The sequence below is a fragment of the Coccinella septempunctata genome, chromosome 2 (genome assembly GCF_907165205.1).
Source record: "Coccinella septempunctata chromosome 2, icCocSept1.1, whole genome shotgun sequence".
NCBI lineage: Eukaryota > Metazoa > Arthropoda > Insecta > Coleoptera > Coccinellidae > Coccinella > Coccinella septempunctata.
In genome coordinates this window covers 54,088,034-54,109,410 of record NC_058190.1, presented here as the reverse complement: position 1 = coordinate 54,109,410, position 21,377 = coordinate 54,088,034, and the positions used below count along the sequence as shown (strand labels likewise).

Sequence of the window (21,377 nt, the reverse complement as noted above, 5' to 3'; positions counted from 1 at the left end):
GAAAATTGAGTTGGTTATGTTGTTCGTTCTTTGACGACTCTCTTTCCTTCGTTAAAAGTCTTGATATTATACAGTGTGAGCCAAAGAAAGTCAATTTTGTCGATTGCAAGATGAATGCTGCATCGTTCAAATAGGTTCATGAAAACTCTCTTTCAAGAGTAGCCATTATTCCAGGTAATCCAATCAGTTTGTTGCACAATCAGAGGCTTAACTCAATTGGTTCATTTAAGCTCCGATGTTTCGGGAACTGCAATCCCCTGGGTCGGTTTTATCCAACCAATTGATAAACCTCCATTGTTAGGTTTGAAATTGCGAATTGTCCATAGAAAGTGCGAGTTCATTATCCTGATACGAAGGATTGTCGCCAAATTTAGTAGATTGCAATAGCATTCATTGTCGATTCGAAAAATGCAAGAGCACGTGAAAAAAATTGGTCAGTTCTCAGTCTGAGATCAGTGAATGATCACAGGCTATAGCAGATACAAGAAATATGGACTTCCAGGATTCATCATCTGTTACGCAGTAATTCTGCTACATATTTCTTAACAGATGATCGATGTTATATTCTACTTGTTCCTCCTGATAGGTCTGTGGAAGATTTATCCATAACATAATTTCCCAAAACGTGCTCAACGTTTGAACTATATACGTTATCGTTTTATTGCATTTTTAATTGGGTGCTAACGTTGTTAAATTCCAAATTTATCTCATTCGCGAATCACTTAATTGCATCTTTGATTGCTCCATTGCCGAGAGAGTTGGTGATAAAATATTTATATTTCTTATGTGTTGATGAACATTGAATTATATTTGTTTTGATTGCTTCCATGGACGATTGGAGAAATATTCATCGATTTGATTTCATCATGACCTCAGTTGATCTATCGTTTTATGCTTCATTACTCTTATTCTGCATCTTATTTGTCACTGTGACAATGACAAAATATGTAAGAAAAATTAACCTATATACTATATCACGTATATATGGACAAGTTCAATGAAAAATTCGATGTTTTTGATCCCAAATTCGTCACTGACAAGAGAACAAAATAATCTAAAGGAATTATTTCACACACAAAGTAAATCTTATTAGTGTCTGCTTCGACTGTAAAAGACCGATCCTTGTTAATGGGTTTGTTCACACCGGTGAGTCATTTCACTGTTTGCGAACAATTTTCGGAGTTTCTTGGGTACACATTGAAATTCAGCGCTGCTTCTGTCAACCGTTTCATTAGAATACCTATACGGAAAACGGCTGCGCCAAAAGGTATTTTTAGACTCGTTCCATGTATCTTTGAAAAGGTCGAATTTAGCAGAACTTCGTAATATTCCGAACTATTTTTTCCTTGAACATATGAGATTTTCGTTTCTTTAGTTAATGTTGAAGTCCAAAAAATTATTCGCCAAGTGACCTATGAAATTTTGGTTGACGTTTCGAAATGGCAATGTCATATGTCTTGACGTTATTTTTTCGACTGCCCTCGTACAAATTATCCACGAACTATAGAATTAATGACGTACTATCAGTTTTTCACTTGGTCCATTTGAAGAGCACGCTTTGATCTCGACAGGTTATTGATTGATCACTCCACACAGGTGGAAATGTTGCGTTAATTAGGAACAATACGTTTCGTCTATAATTTAAACATCGTTGAGCCTTCCGATTGAGATGTTGGTGAATGAAGAGTTGAAGTAAGACTTGATCGACAGATGTAGGTAAATATATTCGGTTTCGATTTAAACGTGATGGCATGATTGAGGATGAATGTTATTGACTTGTCTCAAATTCCTAGGTGAAACATATACTTCAAGTCTACAACATAAATTTGTGAGTTTGATTTTCTACAGATATTCTGAAATAAAATTCAATGAAATAGGTATTCGTGTACGAGGATAATTGAAAAATTCTTAGCCTACTATAGAAGCAAACAAAACGTTTTAATGTCAAAATATTTAATTACTCAACATATTCTGCTCTTAATTGGATACATTTATTACAGCAAACCTGCAACGTCTCTAGACCTTTAAAAAAAATGTTTCTTCTTGCTCTGCAAACCAGACCTCCACAGCTTTTATTACCTCCTCGTTGGAAGAAAATTTACGACCTTTCAAACTTTTTTTCAGTTGAGGAAAGAGATGATAGTCGAATGGAGCCAAATTTGATGAATAAGGGAAGTGTTCTAGTAATTCAAACCCTAAATCAAGAATTTTTTGCATGGCAACATGAGATTTGTGTGCAGGGTCGTTGTCCTGCAAAAACAAAACACCTTTGGATAGCTTCCCGCGTCTTTTCTCTCTAATTTTTTCCCATAGAGTGGTTAGTAATGTCGAATAGTAGTCTCAGGTTATTGTTCTGCCCTTATCCAAAAAATCAATCATGATTACTCCATGGCAATCCCAAAAAACTGAAGCAAGAACTTTTCCAGCAGATTTTTGGACACTAAACTTCTTAGGTCTTGGAGAACCAGAGTGTCGCCATTCCATCGATTGTTTCTTTGTTTCTGGATCGTAGAAATGTACCCAAGTCTCATCCATAGTAACAATTCGGTTTAAGAAGTCTACATCGTTTTCAAATCGAGCACAGATCGAACGCGATGCTTCTACCCTTCCACGCTTTTGGTCAACATTCAAACATTTGGGGATTCATGTTGCAGAATTTTTCTAATGTCCAAATTGACGTGAACTATAGGATGAACGCGTTCGTATGAAATATTCAGTGCTTCAGATATCCGTTATAGCCCAATTCGACGGTCTGATAAAATCATGTCATCAACTGCATCGATATTTGCGGGGACTGACACAGAAACTGGCCTTCCCGATCGGTCATCATCTGCAATGGAAAATTTACCTCTTTTGAAGCTTGCAGTCCAATTTTTCACGGTCGCATACGGAGGACATTGATCACCAAGGTTATTAAGCATATCTTCCTAAATCTGCTTACCTCTTAACCCTTTTAAATACAGGTACTTGATGATGGCTTGATACTCCAATTTTTCGATTTTCACAATTTCGGTGGACATCTTCTTTTTTTTTTAATATATTGCGTAACTCTGGTTTACTTTTTTGACCTCAAACTTCACACTGATATTTCTAATGAATTTTGTGCGTTGCTATGGTAACGCAATATTTTTTTATGCTCGGACTGGTCTAGGCTAACTAGATATCAATACATCTTCGTATAGTGTTCCTGCTATTTTTCGAGGTAGAATATATAGCCACCATTAATTATTTTGACCCAATTTCATGACACATTTTACACCTGTAATTAAGTGGAATTGCAGTTACGTTCTTGTATCGACCTACTAATGGTTTTGAACTACACCAACATATATATAGCTTACATTCCACGAAATATTCGCGTTGAGGATTTTAGTAAAACTAGGTAGAGGAGGGGCTTATCTTGGAAAATCAATCGAGAACTTCCTGCATCAGAAGATGCAGCAACGAGCGACTGATGCAATGAAAACCCAGGTCACAAGGGTGGGTGTATTTTTATTTAGGTGCTCAATATTTCATATTTACGATGTTCCGCTGGGAAACAACATGGATGTGAGGAAATTTATGGAGGGTGTAAAATAAAGTTATCGTCAAACTTTATTGACACATTTACGAGGTTTTATGAAAGAGTGTGTTTTATAATGGATACAGAGCGAATCACTTTAATCAACCAAAATCACTTGGATGTGAATAACAAATCTTTTTTACTCTGATTCTTACAATCCGAAAATAAAAACGGTTTGAGGAAGAATTCTGAGATGCAAGAGGATCAGTTAAAAAGTTCTATCGCTTCTTCGGTAGGGCAGTTAAAAATATACACCTATACACTTATGTCTACCACTTTTGATCTTTTGATAACAGAATCTCGATAATCAGATGAAACTCAGATTTGGGGTAGATCGAAAGCCTGAAATATTTCACGAATTTAAGATGTTCGTATTCTAGATTCGACCTAACCTAACACAGTATATTGCTTCTCGTGAAAATTTCAGGACCATGATCCGATTGCCAACCTCAATTTTCAGAATTCACTTCCGAATCATCGAACTGGCGTGATTCAATCTCAAATTCTCGAATGATTGTATCACGGGCAAATGTATTTTACGAGGTGTGAATCGATTACACTTTAGACGTTTCGCGTCTTCCCAACGGAGTTGAAATGAGTCAGAACAGAGAAAAACATTATTTTTAGTGTTTTGTCTTTTGAATTCGAGCAAACGCAATGATTCTCAAATCTGTGCAATTTTCGGTTCACCATTTCTAATAATTCAACATCTCAACGTTCGCATTTTTAGAAAAAATTCTGTTATTCGTATTCGATTACGATCATGATCCAATTTCAATCTTTCTCATTCCTCCCACGTGTATTTCGCAGGTCGCGATATTATCTAGAGCTCACCACTAAATTCTCACATGACGCAATTCATGAATGGTGCCGAAGAAATGCAACTCCCATGCATTCCATCAAGATACCGTTAGCTACATATATTCGAAGACATTCGAACTGCAATAAACATCATTATTCTGCATTACAAACGAGTATCTACATATTCGTACCTGTTCAGGGAGATATCTTCATACCTGAGAACACAATATTCTTGTTCGTTATGTATCAGAGTTCTGATTAGATATTATCGATGGAAAAATTATGAGAAATCATCAGGTTTACGATGTTAGGCTATAATATGTTAGAAATTGCTCGGATATCGATGTAAAACAGAATTGTAATGCACTGATTGCAATGTCTGTAAGTTGTGCATGGATTAATAGAATCAGTTTATCGTTTACGAACATGTTGATAACGAGAAACATTAATTGTTTGGATCTCATACTATTTTTAGAATTTTCTTGGGTCCATTTCAATTTCTTCGAACAGTTTTCAATGATGAGGATGTAAGAAATTATCGATTACATCTGTATAATGAATTTTCAAGCACTTAATGACATAACGAAGTGTTACCGAATATAATTGGAGGACCTTGCTTGATAAAAACGTAGCATCTCACTGTAGTAGATAATATTCGATCTACCTGCAATTCACGCTGGTTTCCTCTCAGCGGAGAGTCTATTATTAAGAAATAGCTACACCAAAATGGTGAATGCGCTTGGTACAACGCGAGTATCGTGTTGTCGCATGCACCATTTATTATATAAAAGGAAACTTCTCATAGCAGATCGGGAAAATATAAACTTGAGGATGGAGATAAAAGATGGCGCTATGAGTATGTCGGACGGATGCGTTCCTTGAGTAATCTTGTTAACAGTTAATTTATTTGCTTCGTTGTCTTAAGATATTGATACAACTGATGACGGTGTTCCTCGTCAAATAATTCAATGAGAAAATTGTTCCGGAAACTGAGGATTGTGGATATAATATAATAGAATATGGAGTGAATTTGTTTTGTTTCAATATAATTCTCAAACAGCTACCTGATTATAATCAATATTGAAACTGTCAACTCTCAAATATTGACTATTCACAGAAAATATTGGCATTTATGTTATTCAGCACACATGTTATTCTTCTTGAAAATTGACGAGCAACAGTCAATTGAGAATTAAGGATGTTAGGAAATTTACTCTGGAATCCTCAGTATAGAAATATCTTGATTTCATTCGCTTTTATATGTAGGACGTATTCAACAACGAATGCTTTCATTGGGCTGAAGGCTGAAGTTCAAAATTTTAGGCACTCAAAATAGGGTGTTAGTCTCGGTGTTAGTCCATTGAAAAAGTTTGGGTACAAGGCTCATGCAGTATATTATCAGTAATTCAGGACTAGCAATATTGACTTGGACTGACTTGGAAATTATAGGTGGTGCAGATTCAATCTGAACTTGGAATAAAAAAACTCTCTGGAAAACTTCATAGATAGTTTTTGGAATGTATATTTTACAGTCTAAAAAGGGCCCATTCAAGGTGATATAAGCTGGTCGAGTAGTTTCAACGTAAATCCCAGTTCAACCGAAAAAATTCAAGGAAAAGTTGAAAATTATTCTAAAATCAATGTAAGATTCGACTTAAACCTAAATTGTGCAACCGAGTCTTACATTACACCAAAAAATTCTCCACCTATCGACCTGAATTTTTTTTCGTGAACTCCTCAACCTAATAGGATGAAATTTGGAGCAAAAATAGGTCAGTCGTAGTTCTTGTTTTATTTGCAGCAGTTTAGATGAAAAATGGGTTGGCGTCAATTCAAGAACAATACAACATAAATAACAATACTCACTTACCTTTCATCTGAAGTTCTATATTGACGAAACACTTCAATAACCTAAGGCAAAAATAAACAAGAGACACGTAATGGTCATGAAGACCATCTAGAAACCACACAGATGCACGAGACTACGCAGCCTTCTTCGATTCCTTCCGTTTTCTGGATCTTCACCGAATTTTTCGGACCATAAGTGGAATATTTTTTTACCGTTAAGTTTGTTCAGCACCGTTTAATCCCCCGACACGTGTGACAAGATGCGAAATCTGATAGTGTGCAACGGCACATTCTAAAGCCTATTGGACATCTACGTGTGTCGGCAATAAATTTATGCAACAAGACCAACACCTCGGATGCCACTTGTCGGAATACGGAATGAGACGGGCCTTTAGAGGCTGATTAGTGATGCTCGAAGCGGCATCAGGACCTTCTAGAGGCGATTAGAACTCGATTTGGTTTAATGGGTGACCTGGGAGGCGTTTTCTTGGTCGTCTTCGCGCGCTATCAGTCAGAAAGACGGTCTCTATGGTCGTCATCTTCATTCGAATTTATTTCGAGGAGTTCTTAGGTTGCATATCGGACTTATGGAGCCATTTGATGGGGGAACTGTCCAAATCATATTACTACCAAAACTCTTTCACTAAACTACACTGCGCAAAAAAATTAACGCACACTATGGAAATCTCAAATTTATTCTACAACTGAAGGTGTTCTCAGTGATAATTATTTTTATCAGAATTATGGATGCATATGTTATCCACTTTCAACGGTTTTCTTCAATACAGATGATTTTTCCCAGCAGGAAAAAAAAAGATGATATTATCAGATTTTGAATGTATTGGCTCCATTCTAAAATCAGTTGTTCTTGATCAATTCTAGTGATCAATAGTTTTTCTTTCGTTTGATTTTCTACACTCGCAACGCGAAACACGCAATTTGACCCAAGAGGAATGTGCCCAAGCGGTAGTTTTGCGAGAAGAAGGGTGGACATACACAAGAATTGCAGAAAGATTTGGAGTTTCCCATACAAGTGTGTCCAGAATGTCGCAGCGATTCAGGGAGACAGGTATGAATGTCCGAAGACCAGGACAGGGTAGACCACGGGTAACCTGCCATTCATGAACGTTACTTGAGAGTTTCTTCGTTGAGACAACGGTTTGCAACCGCTCGCCTCCTTCATATTCAGCTTGAGCAAACTTATGCGGTGCAAATTAGCACTCAGACAATAAGAAATCGCCTCAGAGAATATGATTTAAGGCCTCGTGTCGCGGCAACAGGCCCAGCTCTTACCCCAGCCCATCGAAGGGCGCGTTTGGATTTTGCGAGAGAGCATATCCATTGGGAAAAGGCCGATTGGGAAAGAGTTCTCTTCACAGATCAGTCTAGATTCTGCCTCTACCATCGTGATCGACGTTCCCTTGTTTACAGACGTCCACATGAAAGATATGCTCAGTGCAATTTCCTGAATACTACTGGTTTCGGGGGAGGATCGATTATGGTATGGGGTGGAATATCTTTGACTGCTCGCACAGACCTAGTGGTCGTTGATAATGGAGCTATGAATGCTGATAAGTATATGAAGAACATTCTTGAAGAGCATGTAGTGCCATTTGCCCCATACATTGGTGAAAATTTCATTTTTATGGACGATAATGCCAGACCCCATCGTGCGCGCATTGTTCAGGAGTACCTTGAAGAGGTTGAAGTCTCTCCAATGGAATGGCAAGCAAGAAGTCCAGATCTCAATCCGATTGAGCAGGTTTGGGACAACCTCAATAGAAGGCTGAGAAGTTCAGAAAATCAAGCAGCTACTCTGAGTGACTTTGGAATCCAAATCGGAGAAATCTGGGAAGGATTAGATCAGAACATTTTAAGATCACTCATTTTGAGTATGAACTCGTTGCCGAGCTGTAATTAACCCAAGGGGTGGAAATACCAAGTATTAAATCACTTATCAGCATTTCAGTATTTCGAAAATTGTTCATTTTTCTTCTTTCACATAAGATTCGGTGAAATCCTGAATTTTTCTTCCATTTAATGTGTCTTGTTTCGTTCAAAACCTTCCCGAGAGAAGATAAAAAGTAAGTTATGAAGTCAATGTAGAGTTAACTTTCATTAAAATTGAGATTTTCAGAATGTGCGTTAATTTTTTTGCGCAGTGTAGTTGCACAGTAGATTCTTGAGGTCAATAGAAACACTTTTTTCCTATACCATTTTTGCCGATTCGGCCCTGATAAAAATATATAGCCATTTAAAGTTTTCATGATGACCTATGCAACCCCTGGAAACACAAAATTACCTTCATAATAACTGGCTCAATCAGTGACACTACCCATCTGTGGATCTTTAAAACAGAGTTGCATTCAGCTAGAATACGAATTTAAAGATCATTTCACAGCACTCCTGAAGAACCTGCAAAGTTCCATAAGTTCCAAATTTTTTCCAGCAGACTCAACTTTTTTGCCCTACCGGACTACCATGTCCAACACATTATTGATTTGTCTGATTAAAAATTATTAGTCATCTATTACTTACTATTTCCAAAAATTGACGATGAGATTTTGCTAATAAGTGTTTTTTTTCCAGGTCAGTCTGTATTTGGTAAATTGTGTGCATAGGTATGGCATGAATGGACCGTTAAGGTAGGAGGTATTTTCTTTATTCGCTGATCTGTATTCTCAGAATTATGTTCCAAAGAGGACTTACACGTTGATACATACAGACATAAGATGCACTGATTATCAATAGTTTTTCAACCAAAGGCTTCATCGATTCATTGGTGAAAATTGAGTATTTCGGAAATCTTTTAATCTAGAAGAATCGTGTCATATGTCATTGGATCTAAGAGCATATTTTCATCAGCATTCTCTTGATTACTTACATCACTCGCTGATTTGTTGCTACGTGCAATGTTATACCACCATACACCACATTTTTTCGATTGGAGATAAATCGGGAGGATTAGAGAGCCATTGCACTATAATCTCTCTGTCATGAAGAAAGGCCAATATCCATCTAACTCGACGTTGAACGGTCTGCTAGGAAAACTTTCTCCCATCATCCGTGAAAATTTATCGTGGACTCCCTCTCCATCGGACGACCTCCTGCAGAATGCGCAAGGTTATTGTACCCGATGTCTTCTACATCTACCCCGAGAGCGGCACTCTGAAACACGGGCCCCTCTTAAGAACGGTACTTACGTTTCGATCATTGAGAGGGGAATGCGCAATTCGGAATGGATATACGATTAAAAATTCGCCCGCTGCAGGTTCTCAGGAACTGGGACGACTGCCTCGGTCTGAAAATGGAGATAAGAGAAGGTAATTTGCATATAATAAAAATCGTAACGGCATGTGCAGCTCGGAAAAATTGACTTGACGTGTGGAATCTACCGTAACTTTGAAATAGAGACGTTTTGGATGTAGGCGACGAGATAGTGCTTGCTTAGATGAATTGAAAGAAAAAAAATCGAGGAAGGGTTCAGCTGCCTTCAATGATCAGATATATGCATGCAAGAATGTAAAAACAGATTAGTAAAAAACTTACCCATTGAAATAAAATTGCAACACGTAGGAGCAAGAGGAATCTCAGTGCAATCTCAGCAGGTTCTTAGCCCTGTGGTTCAAGGGAGAGCCATTTCACTTGATTTCAAGATGAGACTTTGTTGTTTTCTTTGGTGAGTGACGTTTGAGCTCCAGACTCTCATCTTCATCGGTGTGAGCAAACAGATTCTTCAAACGATGATAATAGGAGGGTTAAATAGGCACCAGAATGTCCTGCAGAAGACTGGATGTATTTTTCTGCCAGTTCTAAAACTCGGTGATCTATTGGAGAGACATTGTAGACTCCTATTGAATTCTACCACAGGTTTTACGAGAGATTTCCTTCTGAAGAACCTGTTGTTTTAACAGCTAGTCGACATAGGACAGCTGAAAATTATGCTGTCAATAAGAACGATAAACCCACGTTGAATTTCGCTACAAAAATGCTGATAGCTGTGATGAAATTCTGCTCTAATAAACTAGGTGATATTAAAAACAGAACACAATGTATCAATGAATTCATTACAATATTTTTTGTGGATCTTCCATATCCTGACTTAACGAATATATTCCTAGAGATTCTTTCTAATGAATTAATACTGGAAGTTCTGTCTCTATGTCACTTAGTGTAGTTTTCGCGGAAGTCGCGAGGCACACTTTTCATCAAATTTGTTAAAATTGTCTTAGGGGCTATTTCCACCTGCAGGCATCGTTAAAGAATCGCTGTATCTTCTAACTCTTGCCTTGATTTAGCGTTTTACGTCGAACTCAACAAAAACTCAATTTATACCCCGGCTTTCACCGTTACTTCTCAACCAATTAATACAAACTGATTAGTTGACTAATTAGCCGTTACATAAATCGTTATTCAACGAAACCACTGCTACAAATCAATTCCATCTCACAACGTCACTACCATTGGTCGTGTATTCAAGCCTTCGATTCTGTCCATACCTTCCATAGGTTTCTATTTTTCAATCGATCCGTAGATCTCCGATCATCGAGATGTCTATATTTAGACGAAATGTCATCTGTTGGAATTTTACGGCTTGCAGCCATGATGATGTCACAAATGGTAACAACGAGGATTCGTTGATTCCTCGAATTTCAATTTGATTTGACAATCTTCTAGATGAATGAATTCCATTTAAATGGTTTCCTGGAAATCCTTGAATTTTCGAAATGTAGCCAATGCTCAAAGATGGCAAATGACAATGTGATGATAGCTGGAATCACACAGGATGTTGCTCAAATTGGAAAGCTTCTAAATCATGTTAAACTCGTGACAATCAATCCATAGTTGATACTACACAACACCAGATGAATTGCCATAGCATATCATTCCATAATTTTTTTCACCTAAGTCATTAAGTGTCATGAGGACCATATTTTGTATGTATGCAATACTGAAAATTTGATTCGAGTGTAAAAAGTGAGTTTTCTCTCGAATATCCTCTTCAATTTTCGAACGTTCGAATATCTTGAGACAAAAGGATCTGATTCCTGTTTCCAACCAATCTAGGTTTTTATCACATGAAGGCCAGAGAGAGCCTGCATCCACAATTCTTTCGAAGCCATCATTACTCATCTTTCCCCAGATTTTTACCGAGTATATGCCCGTAGATCTCCTATTACACATCCTGAGCCCGAGATGGTTTTTACTGCGTAATTAATTCTGGTTGTAACATGAGCATCTTCCGTGAATTCGAGCGGTAATAAACACCATTTAGGCGTCTACTAACTGCAACAAGAAGTCTGAGTGTATCCGGATGTTCTCAATAGGTCCACTTCTCCATGAAGATATTCATTCACTTGCTGAGAGTGAATGTATCGAAGAACTTTGCCTTGTTTACGACGTGAAGAATGAGCTGCTTTCAGATATTCCCATGAGGGTAGACGTGATAGACCACCGGAGTTTTATGAAGAAAATATACAGGGTGAGTCTTTGACTCGTACAAATATTTCAACAGTAGGTTCTTAAGGTCAAAAGAAACACTTTTTTCCTTCAACATTTTTTCCGAACAGGCTTGGTTTGGAAGATACAGGCTAAAGGTTTTTATCGAATGAAATGAATTTCTGAATATACTTTTTCATTTATTTGGAGAATCTTTTTCCAACACAAGATATCACCCACGTCTTCCAGTTTTCTCATTATGACCATTAAGTACCATAAATATACCAAAAATTCAAAGAACCCAACTCTTGAAACTAAGTTTGACGCTATCTAATGAATATTTGAACGTTTTGTAAAATAGAAGTACCTATTCTTCGTATTTTTGAGTTATTTGATCTTCAAAAATAAAAAACTATCTGTGAAATTCAAGAAATTGGGTACTTTGACCGAATGCACCTCTTTTTAAAAGATCCACAGATGTGTAGTGTCACAGATTTAGCTAGTTTTTGTGATGGAAATTTTGTTTTTCCAAGGGTGGCACAGCTTATTTTGAAAACTCAAAATAGCTTTATCTTTTTTCAGAACTGAATCGGAAAAAAGTGTTTCTTTTGACCTCAAGAATGTACTATTGAAATATTTGTAAGAGTCAAAGACTGACCCTGCATACCTACAGGGTGGGATTTCAAAAACTTGCCATTGACATATCTCCTACTCTGACGTCGTTTTGCAGTTCTCAAGAGCATTAAAGTTATGAACAAAATCGTTAAAAAAAAACACTTTGATCACCCGATCAACGATTTTACATTCATTCATGAAATCGCTGAAAAGTTTGCTCTCTATTGATGAAGGAGCAATTTAGATTCATTAAATGAATGTATAGGGGCTAATCATTAGGGGTAGCGACCATGTAAATGCCAATTTAATGGTCGACAAAAGATATGAGCTTATAGTTTCGACACGTCAATAGGTTATCGAAGAACTGAGCTCGCAGGTCATCGATTCTAAGATGATAAGGGAGTATCGAAGGAAATTCAATGAAATAGGCAAGAATGACAAGGAAAAATCCGAAAAAGATTCACTCTTCTGAGACTGGAACTGTCTAAAAGGTTCCTTGGAGAATCCTTGAGATCTATGAAGAGCTAAAACGGCACTAAACGTGGGGATACAAGCAACAATATCGCCCAAAGACTGTATAGCCCTATATCTGGCGAAACCCATCCGCAACCTTCGAAATCGACACAGGTAAACGAGAGCCGGTATTCTAATGATCCTCCCATCCACCTTACTTAAGTCGCCGATCGAAGTCGGGGCTAGCTCAGCCAGTTACATAAGCTCGTCGCGCACGCGCATCTCCTCGCCGAAGGTGACTAGTCCTCCGCTAACGTCAACGTAGCGAGCATGTCGTCCGGCTTTTACTACGTGGGCATAATGGTGTGTGTGTAGAAACGCCGCTAGAAACGCGCGTGATGGATTAAACAAAGTGTCAGGGTAAGAGAATCAAAGTGCGTGTGTGTTTGTGCCCGTGCTAAGTTGACCGGATGCGAAAGGTGACGAGCCTGCGGCTCTAAAATCAGCTGTTCCTTGGAGCGGGTCGCCTAGGAATGCTCTAATAGTTTGTTTTTATCGTGTGACGGCGTACAGGTTAGGATGGAAGCTGTCAATATTCCTTCTTCGTTACCGATCGTATTTTTGAGAGATCTCGGTGATTTCGACAGATTGTAGCTTTTTTTTTGACATTCAGTAACAGATCCTGTTATAAGCTACAGTAAACACTATACCTTTCTATTAAAACATCAATTTCGTTCCCGGAGATCCATTGGCAATATCTGATTATTCACTGTTCCCAAGAATGTTGTGGTAAAAAGAATAGTTGACGTACATCCGTCAAATTTCCACTGTTAGGCACTTGAAGAGCTAGAAGTGATCCTTTGTTTATCCCTCTTCTAATATTTTTATGTAAAAATTGTTTGCTAACTGTCCCAAGCTAGCTCCGAACCCAGGAAAACTTTGGTTGTTTCAAGTAATAATATAACTATCGAAAATGAATTTTCAACCGCTAACACTAAAGTAGGGAAGAATTAACAGTATCCTGGATAGTCTACCTACACCTATCCAATCTACGTCAGTAAACAAACATTGAATATGAGCACATAGCGTTGAAACCATGTTTACATCCTGCTGCATTCCTCTAAAATGTGCTTTCATTCCATCAAGGAAAATGCTAATTTCGAACGAAAAACGTTCAAAGTCCAACGAAATGACTTATTCCTTTTTTGTCCATTCCAATTCGTACCGGGTACATAAGGAAGCTATTAAATTTTTATCGATGATTCGACGATATCATTACATTCTTGGCCTTACCTTCTCTAAGAACGCTTTGTTTCATTCTGTTTAATGACGCTTTGTTCTTATTGTGTTATAGTGGGTTATAACACATTTCGCAAACGATAACTTATCTACTTACAAGTGAAAAGTTACAAATATTTACCTCAGCTGGGGACTGGCCAACAACTTTTTGAGGTTGACAAGAAAAGTTTTGATTTTATCACTAGTGGTAACTTTTGGTTCGTAAATCATCTTAATGTATATGGAAAGCACCTAAAGAAAAGTTCAAATTTGCCTTTCTTATAAGCGTACACAACTCCCATGTACCTAGACATACTACATATGCTTCTCTTGTTCTGGTTTGAAAGGTGAAAGTTTACTTTTGGCAATAATGGTATCTATGCTTGAAATTTTGGAAGTGAAGAAGATTGAGTGATATAATCCTAGACCATCAAAGTATGATTTAGTGATGAAAAGGCAATAATAGTGACAGTACATTGAAAGCTTCGAAGGCGCTTACAATGTGCTTCTATTTGTTGAATATGGGATACGAAAATAACCTCAAGAAGTGATCTTGAATCGACTTAACAACCAGAGTGGATACCTACCGCAGTGTCCTCGTTTACAGACAATGGAATCGAATTTTTTATCATCATCGTAATGGGATATTTTTTCGGAATTGTTTTAATATCAGTGTATTAGTGGTTGATTACTTCGTTTTTAATTGACGATAATAGTAATCGTGGGAATCTCCATTCTACATTTGTATATCTATATGTCATCCAAAGAAAATAATCAATTTCAAATGTTCTCATTACGTCGTTCATTATTACGAGCAAATTGTTGAGGAAAGATCAAATTATACATACATAGGTCTCGTGAAATAATACCAGTGATCTTTTCATCAATTTTGTCCAGTGCGAAAGGGGTTCTGTGAAACAAACGCGATGCGAAATACCTTCCTAATGACTTAACTTCCGGAACACAAATATAGAACGAAGAGAAATACCTAGACGAGTCAATTTCTAGTCTGCGTTTCAGAGATGACTAGACAGCATTTATGGTTATTTTGATGTGGTGTAAAAACGTCTACTTTCAATTTTGCTCGATTTCGTCCACTTGTGCAATATCATCATCACCCATATAGATCTTGATGGGGTATTCTTGTAGGGACTCTCTTCACGATTCAGTGAAATTTTATTCCAAATCTTCAATGATAGTTATCGGAGTAGTTTTTTATAAGCCGATACTCCGAATGGTTCTTGAATTATCACGTTCCAAATCGGGAGTGACACAAGACTGTCATTGAAATGCCAATCGTCAATTATTCCATTTGAATCCAGAGTGCCGACCGTATTATCCTATTGTATTTAAATTGATATGTTTTGGCAGACAAATCAGGCGAATAAATCTGTTTATTTAACCCGATTTATCAAGCTTAATTTTATTTTCATCGAACGATCGAAAATTATTTAATTAGGGTCAATTTATATGAGGCGTATAAATGCAGTGCATGATTTGATATCAGTTTTTAATGACGAGATAAAGTTCGGTATGAGTCAGTGGCATGCTGGGATGTTGGCGAATATATTCGATAAAAATTATCCTTGGGAACTTTGACACTCCACCTAAATCTACTATCCTCAACTGAGCCTGTACGAAGAATGATTGTCTGAAGGGGTATCCAAAAGGAATAGGTCAATATTGACAGGCAGAAGTAGCAGTGTTGTTTTGGCAGATCCCTTCTCACGAAAATATTATTCAGTTAAGAATTCTTGCACTTAAATTGTTTTATTCCATTTCAACATCGAGCCTTCATTATTGAAAATCCTCTGTATTGTCCGGGTGATGTAAATAAAGTAATGAATACTTGGCTACGTATATCTTTTGATGTTAATAGTTGTTTTCTTGTAGTGTTGATTCACCACGCAATTGAAACGGAGTATTAACAATATGTAGCAATATCCAGAGTATAACCTTCGATTAAGAATAATCTAGTATCGTACATTTCGTGATCCGAATAGAACCTGAACAGTGCCTCCTGTATCACAAAAAAAAATCGCGAATACCCAAGTCAAACACCTATTTCATGGTACATTTGATATCTGGTCCTGCGCAGACGAGACTAAACCCAATTCTCACTATTTCACAATGAACTCATCAATAGCCCGCTACAGAATCGTTGGTATTCACGAATATAAACTTAATCGTCATTCATGGAAATGATTTGTTAGTCATGAATATTCATATCGTAAAGGTCGATTTAATTTCTGGTTTAATTCGTAGGAGGATGTGGTAGAAATTGGTCGAATTGGTCGTAACCAATTTGGAACATGGAGATCGAGAGAGTTTCCAGAATGTTATTGTTCTAGATCTCGAATTGCACAAGAAATCAACTTTTAAATATACAGATTGAGAGGGATTTAGTATTTTGCTCGGTATTTTGCTCATTTGATCATTATCTTTTATGAATTATCACCTTCAACCAAGCGTGGAGGGTACTAAATTCTTTTTAAATGATAATCCTAACTTTTCATTAACCCTTTGTAAATGGGGATGATTTTGTCATTGATATTTTTCATTCTATACTTCTATTATATTTTTTCTCGTTAAAAGGCTACCCAATGTTTTCTTCAGTGCTTTCTGCCACTAACTACTGCTTTTTTCCATAATTATGCCATTTGGATGTCAAGATTTCTCCACTTCCATGACTTTTCAGTTTGGCTTTCGATATTGAACCAACAGTTGGGTGAAATATCCCATCAAATTGTTGTGTGAACTATTCCACACCTGTTTCTAATTCCCACCCATCCTCAATTCGCAAAGTTCAATGCAACGTAATCATTGTGTCAATTTATCATGACAATTTCTCTATTATCCTATTGGGATAATAGTTTTCATGATCATTTAATCGTCGATTTTTTTGTCTCTTCATTAGTGCAGACGAGTGTTTCGTTCGAAAATGTTGGCCAGAAAGAATTTCAAACAACGAAAGTTGGCTTACAAAAATGCAGAAAAAATTTGTGAGTTGTTTAATTGTAATAATTTTCACTTCTTGCTATAGCCCTTCAATTATTGATATAAGAAGAGGCATTGTCTGTTGATTTCCAAGACAATTCATGAAATTTTGGGACGAATCAGTCCAAATATTCAGCAAAGCGTTAGAAGGCTGCTTCAGTTGTTGATCACTTGTTCTTGACATACACTGCGCAAAAAAAATTAACGCACATTCTGAAAATCTCAATTTTAATGAAAGTTAACTCTACATTGACTTTATAACTTATTTTTTATGTTCTCTCGAGAAGGTTTTGAACGAAACAAGACACATCAAATGGAAGAAAAATTCAGGATTTCACCGAATCTTATGTGAAAGAAGAGAAATGAACTATTTTCAAAATACTGAAATGCTGATAAGTGATTTAATACTTTGTATTTCCACCCCTTGCGTTAATTACAGCTCGGCAACGACGGTTCATACTCAAAATGAGTGATCTTAAAATGTTCTGATCTAATCCTTCCCAGATTTCTCCGAGTTGGATTCCTATGTCATTAAGAGTAGCTGGATGATTTTCTGAACTTCTCATTGAGGTTGTCCCAAACCTGCTCAATCGGATTGAGATCTGGACTTCTTGCTGGCCATTCCATTCGAAAGACTTCAACCTCTTCAAGGTACTCCTGAACGATGCGCGCTGGATGGGGTCTGGCATTATCGTCCATAAAAATGAAATTTTTACCAATGTATGGGGCAAATGGCACTACATGCTCTTCAAGAATGTTCCTTATATACTTATCAGCATTCATAGCTCCATTATCAACGACCACTAGGTCTGTGCGAGCAGTCAAAGATGTTCCACCCCATACCATAATCGATCCTCCCCCGAAACCAGTAGTATTCAGGAAATTGCACTGAGCATATCTTTCATGCGGACGTCTGTATACAAGGGAACGTCGATCACAATGGTAGAGGCAGAATCTAGTCTCATCTGAGGCGATTTCTTATTGTCTGAGTGCACCTCATGAGTTTGCTCAAGCTGAATTTGAAGGAGGCGAGCAGTTGCAAACCGTTGTCTCAACGAAGAAACTCTCAAGTAACGTTCTTGAATGGCAGTTGTTACCCGTGGTCTACCCTGTCCTGGTCTTCGGACATTCATACCTGTCTCCCTGAATCGCTGCAACATTCTGGACACACTTGTATGGGAAACTCCAAACCTTTCTGCAATTCTTGTGTATGTCCACCCTTCTTCTCGCAAAACTACCGCTTGGGCACATTCCTCTTGGCTCAAATTGCGTGTTTCGCGTTGCATAGCGATCGAAAACTATTGATCACTAGAATTGATCGAGAACAACTGATTTTAGAATGGAGCCAATACATTCAAAATCTGATAATATCATCTTTTTTTATTCCTGCTGGGAAAAAAACATCTGTATTGAAGAAAACCGTTGAAAGTGGATAACATATGCATGCATAATTCTGATAAAATTAATTATCATTGAGAACACCTTCAGTTGTAGAATAAATTTGAGATTTCCAGAATGTGCGTTAATTTATTTGCGCAGTGTAACTTAACAAGACATGCTCGATGCATATCATGTGTGGAGAGCGAGCTAGCCAAACCATCCTCTCAAAAAAATATATTGGATTTGTTATCCTTCGAACACTTTTCTGGGAGCTAGTTCTTAGCCTTTGCTAGCAAACAACAAAGAAGTATAATCTGTAGCTTAGGCGTCGTCAGTCCCAAATAAAGACACCTCAACCGTCTGCAACAGTTTGTTAACAGTTCGTCACCTGGGGACGCCAAATAGTCGGGCAAAAAACCCTTTCGCAACATCAATTAGATCGGATTTACGAACATTTGCACCAGATAACTAGCACGACAGGTGACGTATCGACTCGTAGTTGTTTATTGCCACACATTCGACGTCGGATATGACCCTAGATGGAGACGCGAGGTAGCGCGATTTCTTGGCAGGGCCTACGCACCTGGTGGGCGTCTTCTTCTGGCCCGGGATGGCAGATTGTCATTGCTGAAATCGTTTTTTTCTTGCTCGATTCGTTCGTTTTTGGAAGACACGAACCAAAATATTATGTCATGCCGAATTCTCACTGTGGATATGTGATTTACATCTGCACGCAGCTTTCGACAAGCTCATCTATCCATCTATCCTATAATCGCAATTATTATGTACGATTTCTGCTCGTGCGAATCCAAAGTTGGTCTGTTGGAAGTTACGTTAACCACCGGAAATGTTACCAAATAATATCTTGCTGTAACCGATAATTGTATGGTGTTTACAGCTGACGGTGAGAAGCAAATAGCATTTTATATACTCGTTCTAATTTTGCCAGTCAATGATTCATTGTGGTTAACGTCTAGATGTCGCAATGCATCCTTGCACTCAAGGACGATGAAAGTATTTACAAAATCATAAGCTGTTTTCTGTAACGTGTTGTATATTGTAGATTTCAAAAAAGTTTGCATTGCATCTAATCGGTTATGGATCGCTCTCCTATCCAAGAGTATTTGGCGAAGCCAAATAGGTGAGGTGATCTGGAGTTTCCTTTTTTGGCGGTATGTGCTGGGGTGAGTTCACGCTATTTGAGGAAATGCGTGCTCTTGGGGTGATTGTTTCGTCCCACTGCTAGGGTCGGACTCATCAGGTAGGTTAATGAACCCTAGCAGCTACCTACGACAATCGCCGAAGCACCGTAGTTTGTGCCTGCTATAAACGCCGGTTACGTCGAGGGTATCGAGTTTTGCGTCGCCGGTGGCGCCATCGTTTGGCGTATGCTGCACCGCAATAGACGTATAATCTACCCTGTGATCGCAACCGTCGTGCGCAGTGATGCCATCGTTTGGCCACCCTTGGTACCACCATGGTGAGATGAAGTATTCTTCTACCATGGGTACAACTACGCCGCCACACTTTCTCCTTCCCACAGAATCTACACTCGTCAGTTTCTGCTAGACTGATGCAAAAGTGTCAAAAGTGATACATATTCTGAAAAATAAGCTCTTATAGTCACAGAAGTCTTCAAATTTCATCCATCTAAGAAAACAACAACTTTTGAAGACTAATTTTCATAGAATTCTAACCACTTGGTCGATTTGGGTGATTCAAACACTTTTTTGCATTTTCTTCAATCGTTGGTTGAGGAAATCAATCAATTTGATTCGAATTCCCCAAGGTTCAGGAATAGGGAATACTTCTTCTGACGAAAATGATGTATTTTTTATGAAATATCTTTGAAACGTCACATTTTGAAATAACCATTTCAACCGTTTCCCAAAAAATTATTTTAAGCACTTAAAAATGAAAAAAAAATGGGTATTTGAAGCGTTTTGTGAGAATTGCACAAGCTGGCAACATCGACTGAAATATGCTTTGGTAATAAAGGACAACAAATGCATTATCTTGATGAGATAGACAAAGATGGCTGTCTATGAAGTCTGCGACGAACGAGGAAGGTCGTAAAATTTTATGGGATTTTTATGGCCTGTTGCAGTTGAAGCTCGCCAGTAAGCACACGCCTGTAGATCAACAGTAGTGATGGGCAATAACGTTATTTTTCACTAACGGTTATCAACCGTTATGGTTTTTTTTTAATAACGGTTGTTGATAACAGGTGAATACGTTATTTGCTCTGAAAACCGATAACATCTTCAAGGTTTGTCGATTAAGGGGTTTTCTCTACAAATTTAGGGTGTAAACGAGTCACGACTGAGTTGGAAATTTTTGATTATAATTTTTGTGGATGTTTACTTCTTTCATTCATCTTAATGTTACATTAATGTGAAAAAAATTTACTTTTTTCTAAACCAGTGAAATACTTCGCAACTGATGAAAAATATTAGAGTATTCAATGTGTTCCCCAATATTTAAATAACCATTTTTCATTTGTTTTTTTCATCTGGATACTCTCATTACCCATTCGTCCTATTCCAAGTTCGATTTATTAATTCTATATAGCCAATAAAATAATACGCTAATATCGGCTAATATCTGCGGTGAGTGCTCCTCCCGATATTTTATCCAATCTCATCACTTCGATGTTAACAACATAATGTACCAATAACAGCCTCCCATCCGCCCGCTAACGTAACAGAACCATCAACCGAGATCGAGAGTCGAGAATATGGCCAACGTTATCCGTTTGAAAAGTGTAAACTGTTAATAAACGCCAACAAACGATCTAACTAACCGCCAACAAGTCCAATGTAGCCGACTGTTATATGAGAAACGGTTTAACTAAACAATAACCGCCAGAAACAACCTCTCTGCTGAACTCAACGGCTTCAACGCCAACGTCGTCGACTGTTATATCAGAAACGGTCTAAATAAACGGCTTATTCAACGCCAACGTCGTCGACAGTTATATGATAAGCGGTCTAACTAAACGCCA

At 37.7% G+C, this 21,377-nt stretch overlaps 1 protein-coding gene across 1 annotated transcript in view; it reads left to right on the top strand.

Annotated features, from left to right (window-relative positions):
* Window positions 1-13,013: 13,013 nt before the first annotated feature.
* LOC123307190 overlaps window positions 13,014-21,377 on the top strand; it is a 102,531-nt gene continuing 94,167 nt past the window's right edge. Inside the window, exon 1 of the mRNA XM_044889408.1 lies at window positions 13,014-13,138. The gene's annotated coding sequence lies outside the window, so the exon portion shown is untranslated. The remainder of the gene's footprint in view (window positions 13,139-21,377) is intronic.